We start from the raw sequence: 13,114 nt of genomic DNA on the forward strand, positions 1-13,114 counted from the left end.
TAAGGACTTGCTTTGTGAATCTGGGTGCTCCTGTATTGGGTGCATATATATTTAGGATAGTTAGCTCTTTCTGTTGAATTGATCCCTTTACCATTATGTAGCGGCCTTCTTTGTCTCTTTTGATCTTTGATGGTTTAAAGTCTGTTTTATCAGAGACTAGTATTGCAAACCCTGCTTTTTTTTTATTCTCCATTTGCTTGGTAGATCCTCCTCCATCCCTTTATTTTGAGCCTATGTATGTCTCTGCATGTGTGATGGGTCTCCTGAATACAGCAGACTGATGGGTCTTGACTCTTGATCCACTTTGCCAGTCTGTGTCTTTTAATTGGAGCATTTAGTCCATTTACATTTAAGGTTAATATTGTTATGTGTGAACTTGATCCTACCATTATGATATTAACTGGTTATTTTGCTGGTTAGTTGATGCAGTTTCTCCCTGGCCTCGATGGTCTTTACATTTTGGCATGTTTTTGCAATGGCTGGTACCGGTTGTTCTTTTCCATGTGTAGTGCTTCCTTCAGGGTCTCTTGCAAGGCAGGCCTGGTGGTGACAAAATCTCTAAGCATTTGCTTATCTGTAAAGGATTTTATTTCTCCTTCACTTATGAAACTTAATTTGGCTGCATATGAAATTCTGGGTTGAAAATTCTTTTCTTTAAGAATGTTGAATATTGGCCCCCACTCTCTTCTGGCTTGTAGAGTTTCTGCTGAGAGATCTACTGTTAGTCCGATGGGCTTCCCTTTGTGGGTAACCCGACCTTTCTCTCTGGCTGCTCTTAAGATTTTTTCCTTCATTTCAACTTTGGTGAATCTGGCAATTATGTGTCTTGGAGTTGCTCTTCTCGAGGAGTATCTTTGTGGCATTCTCTGTATTTCCTGAATTTGAATGTTGGCCTGCCCTACTAGGTTGGGGAAGTTCTCCTGGATGATATCCTGAAGAGTGTTTTCCAACTTGGTTCCCTTTTTCCCCTCACTTTCAGGCACCCCAATCAGATGTAGATTTGGTCTTTTTACCTAATCCCATACTTCTTGCAGGCTTTGTTCATTTCTTTTTCTTCTTTTTTCTTTAGATTTCTCTTCTCGCTTCATTTCATTCATTTGATCCTCAATCGCTGATACTCTTTCTTCCAGTTGATCAAGTCGGTTACTGAAGCTTGTGCATTTGTCACGTATTTCTCGTGTCATGGTTTTCATCTCTGTCCATTCGTTTATGGCTTTCTCTGCTTTAATTATTCTGGTTATCAATTCTTCCACTCTTTTTTCAAGATTTTTAGTTTCTTTGCCCTGGGTATGTAATTCCTCCTTTAGCTCTGAGAAGTTTGATGGACTGAAGCCTTCTTCTCTCATCTCGTCAAAGTCATTCTCCGTCCAGCTTTGATCCATTGCTGGCGATGGGCTACGTTCCTTTGGAGGGGGAGATGCGCTCTTATTTTTTGAATTTCCAGCTTTTCTGCCCTGCTTTTGCCCCATCTTCGTGGTTTTATTTGCCTCTCATTAAGCCTCTTTGATGAAGGTGACGTACTGATGGGGTTTTGGTGTGGGGGTCCTTCCTGTTTGAAAGTTTTCCTTCTAACAGTTAGGACCCTCAGCTGTAGGTCTGTTGGAGATTGCTTGAGGTCCACTCCAGACCCTGTTTGCCTGGTTGTCAGCAGCAGAGGCTGCAGAAGATAGAATACTGCTGAACAGTGAGTATACCTGTCTGATTCTTGCTTTGGAAACTTCCTCTCAGGGGTGTACTCCACCGTGTGAGGTGTGGGGTGTCAGACTGCCCCTAGTGGAGGATGTCTCCCAGTTAGGCTACTCAGGGGTCAGGGACCCACTTGAGCACGCAGTCTGTCTGTTCTCAGATCTCAACCTCCATGTTGGGAGATCCACTGCTCTCTTCAAAGCTGTCAGACAGAGTCGTTTGCGTCTGCAGAGGTTTCTGCTGCTTTGTTGTTGTTGTTGTTGTTGTTTAGCTGTGCCCTGTCCCAAGTGGTGGAATCTACAGAGACTGGCAGGCCTCCTTGAGCTGCTGTGAGCTCCACTCAGTTCTATCTTCCCAGGGCTTTGTTTACCTACTTAAGCCTCAGCAATGGCAGGCGCCCCTCCCCCAGCCTCACTGCTGCCTTGCCATTAGATTGGAGACTGCTGTGCTAGCAATGGGGAAGGCTCTGTGGGCATGGGACCCTCCTATCCAGGTGTGAGATATAATCTCCTGTTGTGCCCGTTTGCTTAAAGCGCAGTATTGGGGTGGGAGTTACCCAATTTTCCAGGTGTTGTGTGTCTCTGTTCCCCTGGCTAGGAAAAGGGATTCCCTTCTCCCTTGGGCTTCCCAGGTGAGGCGATGCCTCGCCCTGCTTCAGCTCTGGCTGGTCTGGCTGCAACAGCTGACCAGCACCGATTGTCCGGCACTCCCTAGTGAGATGAACCCAGTACCTCAGTTGAAAATGCAGAAATCACCTGTCTTCTGTGTCGCTCGCCCTGGGAGCTGGAGACTGGAGCTGTTCCTATTTGGCCATCTTGCTCCGCCCCCGGATTAATAGTTTTATAATCTAGTTAGTTCTTTCATTAAAGTTCCGGGAATTCTTACCCAGTTCAAATGATATGATTCTAAAATTATCAGAAATCAGTATTCATGTGTGCCTTTTAGGGTCCTTTCCATCCTTTAAAACCTCCTAAAAACCACCATATTCTAGGATTTTGCATGCTTGTGAAGTTTTCAGAAACTGTATCAGTGTTAAGCAATTAACTGTGGAAATGACTTTAAATAGTTACAGCTAGACACAATTGAAAAGGAAATATGGTTATTTCTGTGGTCTGCAATAAGTTAACATAATAACCATAGTTGTGATTGATAGCATGTACTCAGACATATTAAAATTTTAGAAATCCCACACAATTTTGGAGCACATTGATGACCTACTCTAAAATATAACCTGAAGAAAGTGAAACATTATTTTTTATTTTCACAATGCTTCCCATGTAACTTAACATGTCAAGTAGTCCTGTTTACCTCTCTTTCGGATGCTTCAGGGGCCCTCCATGGCATCCCAAAGTTAGAGGTCAGGAAAGACAATTCTGAAGCTGAAATTTGATTTGGGGAAGCCTATCAAATATGTTAAAGGTTTAAAACACTTGATATTATGAAATAGAATTCCAGGTCACTATAAGTCAAATGATGACTCAAAAATCTTAAAAAGGCAAAAATATTTACTCATGGATAAAGGGAAGACTTAGCTTTCCAAACAATCTGTCTCTTGTCTTTCCCTTCTCTTTTTGGTAGTCTATTATCTTGTAGTATTACATGAAAATCTTGTTCAAAAGAGAACTCAAATTTCACCTTAATTTTAGTCTACTATTAATGTCAACTGCAATTTTTAATAAAACCTTGTAAGATAAATTGATTCAATCTTAATCAGTTTGACCATAAAGTGAAATTCTTATAAGCCTTTTATAACCCTTAATTTTTGTGAAAGAGCAGATCCACACTTTAAGAAAGTCTTGTTTTTCTTTTATTTTAATGTTCAATTTACAGTAAAACTGAGTAATATCACTTTAACTTTAGCCAATGTTCACAAGATTTATTTTACAATTAATTTTATAAACCTCTCACAACTTGTTCAAATGTTTAGATTTTTTCTTTGTCACTTAAAACAATCATTTAACCCTCTAAACTTAAGTAAGAAAATCCACATTTCCATGCCTTTATATAATCTTTTACTAAAAACACATTTTACCTTCCTTAAATATCTTAAAAACAGGTAAAACTGTTTTTTTCAGTAGTCTGACTTACATGTTATAATAGTAACTCTCAGCAATTTTTAATTTTGGTGAAAAACCTTGGTAAGTAAGGGATTTTTAATTATGTACTCAATGTGGAGCCTAGGACACCAGATCAGGTCTGACTTTTTCCAGCATAGCTGGGGGCATGGTTTCCACATGTCCCCAGGCTTTATCTAGAATCTAATGCTCCAAAATAGGTAAACTGGACAATTTTGAAAAGTCAAAGGAGCAGTTTATGACCTTCAAGCATTTAGTAAACTTAATATCCAACCTGCCTAATTTAGACCAAATGTCTTTTTTTTTGCCAATAATCTTTAAAACTTTGTATTTCCCAGAGATTACCAAAGTCATGTGAACTAAAAGGCATTACAGTTTTTACATTTCTTTCAAAATATTCTAAGCACTTATTTTTCTTTAAACCAATTAATTAGACCTCTTTTATATAAACATTACACACACAACACATATATAACTACACAGACAGAAGATCCAGTAGTTGTAAGACTTTTCATTTGCCAGTTTCTAAGTTTCCCCTTAAAGCATGCAGTTTTTATGGTCTAATGAGCAGGCACAGCTAGAAGACAAAAACAGATCTCCAAAATTAAGGGTCCCATTTTTAGATTACATCTGGGAACCCCCCAAAAAAGAGATGCTATGGGAGAAGACAGTGCAGTGCTTTTGCTGGGCATTTTATTGCATGGCAACCCAAAGCCAATCAGCCCATTTTGGAATTAGCCCATCCCTAAAAGTATATTTCCTACCTTGTTACTGCACACTAAAGCTCTCTCATAATGCAAATCCATCTCTGATACTCCCTAAAGTAAAAAATGTCAAATAACACAATGCAAAACAGAACAGAGTCTTAGACTTTGAGAGGGTTCTATTCACTTTCAGTTCCTAGGGTTTCATGAGGAAAACAAAGGTTTTTCCCAAAATGGGGTCTTCTCTTTTTCCCCAAGGAATACCAGGTTAGGGCCTCTTGTGTGCATTGAGTGGCAAGACAAAATGGAGAAAAATAATTCAGTTGACTGAGAAGCAAAAACCTTTTTCCAGAAAAACAAGATCCAAGAAGTAAAAACAAAGGCCTTTTAAATATACCTATAGCTGGCAGAGCACGGTGGCTCATGCCTGTAATCCCAGTACTTTGAGAGGCCAAGGCAGGTGGATCTCCTGAGGTCAGGAGTTCGAGACCAGCCTGGCCAACATGGTGAAACTCCATCTCTACTAAAAATACAAAAATTAGCTGGGCGCGGTGGTGCATGCCTGTAATCCCAGCTACTGGGGAGGCTGAGGCAGGAGAATCGCTTGAACCCAGGAGGCGGAGGTTGTAGCAAACCAAGATTGTGCCATTGCACTCCAGCCTGGGTGACAGAGCAAGATTCTGTCTCAAAATAAACAAACAAACAAACAAACAAACAAACCTATACCTTGGATATCCATTTTTGATTAAACTGGTTTTTAACCATAGCACTTTAGAAGTCCTTTTAAATATCTTATTACCTGACTTTAGCCAGACCAGACAGACAATATTTCTGGCTTTTGAACATTACCAAAGGTAACCTCACAAATGCTCAGAGAAAGGAAAATTCAAGATAGTTCATGAAGTGGAAGAGAATCAACAAATAGTAAAAGTCATGCAGATATCAAACAAGAAAGCACTCATTCCCTAAGCAGGGAATTGAAGCCTGAATCTGGGCTGCCATTGTGATGACTGAGACCAAAAGAAGGTACTGCCACATGGTTACAAGGTCATGCTCCCAAGGACATAACAGACCAGTTTTCTGGGCCATCTTGAACAGCAGGCTTATGGGGTTCTAAGCCCATGTTCTATCCTAAGGTACGCCTGCTTATGACAGAACAATACAGAAAGACACTCAACGCACACCAGATTCACTGCAGCTTAATATTAGCCTCAAAATCTTTTTTCCTATTACTTAAAACTTTATAGAAGATATAAACAGTGATTTTTAGCATTCATTCAACTGGTTTGCAGAGAGAGAGACTAGCCAGAAGTCTGACTGGTAAGAAATTCTTACCCTTTTTGCTGGCGTGCCAGGCTTCTAGGTTCTCTTTCCCTGAGCAACCCTAGTGACCTGGCTTGCCACACCATTGCCCTGGGGGCCAAGCCACAACACAAAGGAAAATCATGGAACCACAGGCAAAATCCTCTCAGTTTTGCAAGTTGCCACCCAACCAGCTACATGGGGCACCTAAATTCTAATATTTTCCATTCCAGCCAGAGCAAAATATGTGTTTTAAATAAAAACATTGGAATCTTTTTAGAACCTTCTGCATATCAATTGGCATCTCCAGATGAGACTAATTTGGGAGCCCTCATTTTTTGTTAAGTACACTTTAATGAATTGTTTTTCATTTGGGATGTTCCATGATGTCACCTTTAAAACATTTTGCCATTTCTGTAAGACTTTGCTACCTCCTGGGCCTAATGTATAAGCTGAAAGGAATGCAGTTTTCCAGAAATTAAGGATCCCATTTTTACTTAAAATATTGGTTTTACCTTCAGATTCCCTTGATTAACTGAGTCAAGGATTTTTCTTTTTTCTTTTTCCTACTTAAGCACACAAGAAAAATGCAACAAAGAGGTAGAACATAAAGATCCCTGTGAATTTTCAAAAGCCAAATTTTACAACTCCTGCAATATTACCACTTACTAACAGTTTCTTTCTGACCCAGTCAGATGTAAGAGACCTCTAACTGGATCCAAGCCAGTTAATTACTGGATCAAATCTAATCAGTCTACTTTCTGTTGTGACTTCCAAACCCAGTTTGGAACACAAATTTTCTCAAAGAATCTTGGAGACCTCAAAACACAAATCCGGGAGCTCTGAAATCTGAGAAAAAAGTTACCACAACCCCCAGCCACTCTGAGAGATCAAAGGACACAAGTGAATCCAGCAAGTACCTTGCTTGTTCACTCAGCGTTCCTGGGGGTCGTTAGAAGCTCTACTTCAGATCCCACTTCTGCCACCACCTGTTAAAAGAAAAACTTCAGCCGAATTAAATTTAAATCAGTTTAATTGAGCAATGAATGATTTGCAAATCAGGCAGCCCCCAGAATCACAGCAGATTCAGAGAGACTCCAGGGGTGCCTCATGGTCAGAACAAATTTATAGACAAAAAGAGTAAAGTGACATACAGCAATTGGAAGTGAAGTACAGAAACAGCTGGATTGATTACAGGTTGGCATCTGCCTTATGTGAACACAGTTTGAACACTCAGCAGTGATGAGTGGTTGAAGTGTGGCTGCTGGGATTGACCAAGACTCAGCTATTGTTATAGGCACATACTCCTAAGTTAGGATTTCAATCTTGTCTACCTATTAAGTTAGACTATAGTTCTTCCACAAGAACTCAAATAGAGAAGTATGGAGTCCTTCTTAGACCATATTTAGTTCACTTCAACAGGACCAAACTAGTGAAGAGATATTTTCTTTAATCATAACTGTAACACTGAACTCAAGAATGAAGACAGAGAGACCCCAATTTCCCTAATGTGATTATTGTATGCCTGTACCAGAACATCATGTTGTGTACTCAATGATTATATGTACCTATTATGTGCCCATGGTAATTAAAAATTTTTTTTTGAAAAACAGTGAATACAGAGCCATGTTGAGTAAGAAAGCCAAAGTAATAGACTTAGGAAGAGGTCAGAACTTGGTTTAAATATCTGACATCCCTATGAGAACTCTTCTTGATTAAAAGTATATCAAGGCATTATAGAAAAAGTATGTTTCACTCTATGGAAACTGCGCTGGCTTCCAAATAATCATGCATTTGATTTACATATACTTGGAATTTAAGAATATTATTAGGAATTAATTGCAAGTCATTCTTCATGAGTACACCCAATTAATCTACCTCACTTTTTGGTAAAACAGGCCCATATTTACTACACACAGTTTTTGGTTAGTAAGTCTATTCTACGGGATGTTTTTTAGAGATGGTCTTTAGTGTTTTTTTATCTGTAATACACATGTTTTCATACCCAGAGTAATATTTAAGTGAAGTAATTTGTGAAAATCATAAATGTAAATAATTATATTAAATTAGGAGAAAATAACAATGATTTGTATTTCTGAAATTATATATGGTTTGTAGTACACGCCGCCTAATTTTTAAAATGAAACTTTGAAGATATATTTTGTTTTTGAAGTTACCCTGTTGTGTCAAACAACCTTATAATATAAAAAACTTATTTAGCATATAACCATGTGAAATGTTGAGACAGTCTCAGTAATAGACTTATTTCTTTATTATGGTGGCTTTTTAGTCTGTTTTTTGGTGGTTGATCTCTTCGAGATTTCAAGATTTGGAAATCTTACAAATGATCCAATTTTAAACAAGAACAGTAATGATAATACAAATAATGATCATAATAATGTTTCTGTGATTGAATCAGGATGGGATTTAAGACAGGAAATTCCCATATATCCAAAGGTGTCAAGTTCACATTCTTTCTCTAGTTCTAAAACAGATTTAGCAATGCTCCTAGAGAAGACTGGTCAAGGAAGAACTGCTTCAATATTTACTGTCTCTGAGCTTGTTAACTATTCCTTGTGTCTTGTTGAACATAAGATTTCATAGGTAGCTCAGGTGAAAGTGACCTCTGCACAGATCAGTGCTAGAACACCTAGACAGCATTTTGGTAGTATTCTCCCAAACCACTTGATGATTCAATAACAGACATTTTATTGTATTGACCCCTCACCACACAGAGAATAGACTTATTCAGATGTCAAGTACATGCTGACAAAGGCCAGCTTAGTGGTGAGTGGTTGTACTTTAAATCCCTTTAAACAGATTTATCCTCCATCAGATGTGAATGCTTAAGTATTTTTGAATGTGTATTATAAAAACAACTATTGTAACAATATTTTAATCTTGCAAAACTTGTTTTGTTCCAGGGTCGATCTAACTAGCCAATATTTTTCATCAAATGTAAAGTGCAATAATGTTTTTAATTATCATTTCTTATTTTCAAGATGACTGCTCAGTGATACAGGATAAAATTCATTGAGTACTAGCCAAATCAGACAGGAGCAGTTCAGCTCCTTTCAGAGCTTAGTTTCACAAAATAAACATTATTGTTTTCCATTTAGTTCTTTAAGTAATTTCCTAGAAAAAAATGTTGTTGGAATATTTTATTTTTGTGAGTTAATGACTAAGTAAAAAGGGACAATGAATTATGAAGAAAGGTTCAAAATTAAAATTAATTAGGTACATTTAAAGGTGAGATAATTTTACATGTTTGGAATAGTTCAGGTGCATTCTTGCCAACAGGAAGAAAAATTGATAAACTAGAGAAATTCTCAAGATGTCTTACCGAAATTCACGTCTTACATAATGATTCCCCAACTATTTTACTTATTATTAAATAATGTAACTTACTCTAAAGTTAGAAAGAGAGTCACTTTTCGAAGCTGATCTCAGTATTATGCCAATTAATAATGATGTCTGCATAATATATTTTCTTTTAAGTTTTAGTGTTTCTTTTTTTTCAGTGATTGCTTATTTTCTGTAGCTTAGTAGATTTGTTCTCATTTGATTTTCTTGGCCACCATCAAAATAAATTCGATTCCGTTATCTATTACTACAGATTTGCTCATTTTTCTATCTATTTATGCCTCCATCTGAAAATTGCATGTAAAGTAAAATTATTTGTAACATTTGCTAGTAAGATGTGTGATGAAAAAATTTGAAATGCCCCATTTCTTTCTCAAAAAAAAAATAATTCTTCACTATTTGGAAAATATTTAATATTTTCAATTTCAATTCCATGTTACATAAGGATCAAAATATCACCAATCTTTTCCTCCTACTTTGCCACATTCAAGTGCTCTTTTAATGTTTTCATCAAATTACTAAGCACTAGAAAGTAAGAGCTATAGGATATTTCCCTATATTAGATGAAAATCTCTTGTTGAATTGTTAATGTCTTACCTGCTTACATTAAAGCTTTATGATAATATGCAAAAACAAGAGATACAGGCAGTGGCTCAGGCCTGTAATCCCAGCCCTCTGAGATGCCGAGGTGAGAGGATTGCTTGACATCAGGAGTTCAAGGCCAGCCAGAAAGAGAAGGCTAGAAACTCTCTCTACAAAAAAAAATTTGAAAAATTGGCGAGGCATGAGGGCATACACCTGTAATGATAGATACTTGAGTTAAGGTGGGAGGGCCTCTGGAGTGCAGGAGTTAGAGGTTACAGTGAGCTATGATCAGGCCACTGCACTTCTGCCAGGGTGACAGAGCAAAATCCTGCCTCTAAAGAAAGAAGAAGAAAAAAAAGAGGGAGAGAGACAGTAGTCTTTTCAAGGGAGTAATAGTGTTCATTGAATGGTAAAGCACAGTCATTGGCCAACAGAGGTACGCTGAAGCCAGATAGCCTACTGATTATCCAGCTGGCCTGGGTTCCTGTTCCATTTCTGTCTCACATTTAGTGTGTTACTTTGGTTAAAATATTTAAACTCTATGCCTAAATTTCCTCATTGCCCAAAAGTGGATGATGCTGATGATACTTCTCTCCAAAGACTTGTGGTGAAGATTAAATACATCAATATAAGCACTATATTTTGTACTATGTTTGGCACTTAGTAAGTGCTATACACATGTTTTCTATTATCATTTTAAAATATTATTCAAAATTAATGTCTTAAAATGTGTTGGTTATCTCTGAAAGTCATTCAATGTAAATATTATTTAGGGCCTTTGAAAAACTGCTCCTCAAATGAAAACTTATTTAAAGCCCATCTAATTAGTCATTAAATAATAAGAAGGTAGTTAGATCTAGGTACTTTCTAGGGAGAAAGAAAATTTTAGAAATATACTGGGAGGAAGTTATGTGGAGTAAGATTTACAATGATCAAGCTACTTTATGACAATAAATCAGGAGTCATAAAACTCCTGTAAATGACCAAATTACTATTTTTATTTTCAAATTACAAATAATATTTTTGGCTTTGCAGACAGAAGGTCTCTGTGCCATTGACACAGTTCTGCCCTTGTGTTGAGGAAGAAACCACTGGCAATATGTAAATGAATGAGTGTGGCTAAGTTTCCATTGAACTTTATTTACAAAAACAAAAGCCTATATTTGTCCTTGGGAGCAGTAGTTTTCTAACCCCTGCAGTAGATCATTGAGTGCCATAAACAGGGGTTGAGCCTTTTCTTTTATCACTGCCCTTTATCATGTGTTTTGAATACCCATAGGAGTTCTTAGGGCTTTGAATATGAGAAATTCAAGCAAGTAATCACAAGAGACAAAGAACCCTAAGAAGGAAATCAAACAGATGCAAATATGTCTAAGAATGTGTCAGATTCTTAAAAAACAAACAAAAAAAAAATCAGGCATACAAATATTGTCCTCTATAACTCACTAAAGTTTAATGATGATAGTAATGGTAATTTAGGATATATTATCTTAGAAGACTGTGAAATAACTTGACACAACTTCACAAAACGTCAAATAAATTGATTTTATACTTATACACATAATTTAGGAAACTTTCAAACATTCTGTCATAATTATATACATACTATACAACCAGTTTGTTTTTATGTATATAAGTTCCAAGTGTGATTTGCAAAAGCATAAACTTACTCTCGTATTCCTCCTATTATTCCATGTTATTGTTTTAATTTTATCACTATTTTTTGTATATCATATATTCAATTACTTAGATGCCTATTTAACAACCATTAGAGCTAATTTTATAAAAAGTAAAAAATTGCCAATGAATATATATTGTCATATCTTTAATATATATTCATTTAGGTAATAATCTTACTTCATATAATTTGTCTGGCTCCATCTCTCTCAGCAATCTGAAATTAGCCACATGATTGAACGTAACAAATACTCCATCTGGCATCAAGGACTGTAGAAAATGTCATAAAAAGCTAGCTACATTACACATTATAAGTAAAATGTTTTGAGAACCTATAGCATTTCTCTCCATGAATACAACTCAAGTGACTCTAATCTGGCCTATTTTTTTATCTTCCTGAATTCAGCAGAAGCATTCACCACAGTAGCGCTACCCTCACACTAATGAAAAAATGTTCACAGAACATCAGAGATAAAAGGGCCAGGAAGACATTTTCTTCTTGGATGAAGAGAAAAATATATAAAGCCCAATTTTATTTCTTAAACTGCATGTTATCTGTGGTATTATTACTACTATTAAGCATTTACTGAATGCCAACAACATTGATACTCAGAGCACCTCATCAGTACTGATGGAACATTTTGTCATAGAAAATAACCCCTGCTTAATGCAGGTATATATAGTGTTTTCCTTGACCAAAAAAAAAAAAAAAAAAAAAAAGGATGATGTAAGAAGATCTGTCATAGCATACTTGTATGCGTGTTGCTAATGAATGTCTTAAAGGATAAAAGTGACAAAAAATGTAATACCAGCAGCAAACATTCAATGGCTGCATCTTTCATATTGTTTCTTCTCAGCATCTCTCAGTTCCTTCAGTCAATGTGGGCACACATGCTCCCTCTCTTTCCTCTCCACCTCCATCTTTCATGTATTATTTCTGACTTGCTTCAAAGGAACTCTTAAACCTTTATCTTGCCTACATTTACCTTTTTCATGCTCTTCTTTTAGGTCATAAATTTGGCAATACAAAATGAAAAAAAAATTATGTGATCAATACGGGGTTATCTGTCCTACAGGTGTATGTTAATTGATCTTATTCCAAATTTTGGACCACTCTATCGAGTATGCAGTAGTAAATATCGTTAAAAATTGCATAGTATTTATATCACATACTTTTATAGATGTATATTCTTACAATATTTTTCTTTCCTTCATGTAAAGCTATGAATATAGCACATAGCTATATTAGTACAAAGAATATTAGTTTATAATTTTAGAGTCAGACTGACAAATGTATTACTTAAGTGGTGGTTGGTTGCACATATTAAAACAAAGAATTGGCTTTTGGCTCTACCTGACAACTTATTGCATGCCATCATAATCAAATAGTGATCAAATTGTGTGCCATTGCCTCTCTTCAAACACACATTGAAAGAATTATTTTTTACATCAGTTTCCTTTAACCGAACAATCCTAATAGTATTCAAATTTTACTTTCATTTTTCCTTTTTGACCTTGAAGCTACATTTTAAGATCCTCATTTGTATGACCCCTATCAACCTTTCCATCAGTGACAGACTTGTCACAGAATTCACCATAGTTGATCTCTTTCCTCTAAGGACACAGCTGTTCACTTCTTACAATCTTTTGCCCTAAGCACTAACAACTAGAAAACTTGCTTCTAATGTTGTTAGAAATCTTGATCCAGCTGGTGACTCCATT

The sequence above is a fragment of the Macaca thibetana genome, chromosome 6 (genome assembly GCF_024542745.1).
Source record: "Macaca thibetana thibetana isolate TM-01 chromosome 6, ASM2454274v1, whole genome shotgun sequence".
In the NCBI taxonomy this organism is placed as follows: Eukaryota; Metazoa; Chordata; class Mammalia; order Primates; family Cercopithecidae; genus Macaca; species Macaca thibetana.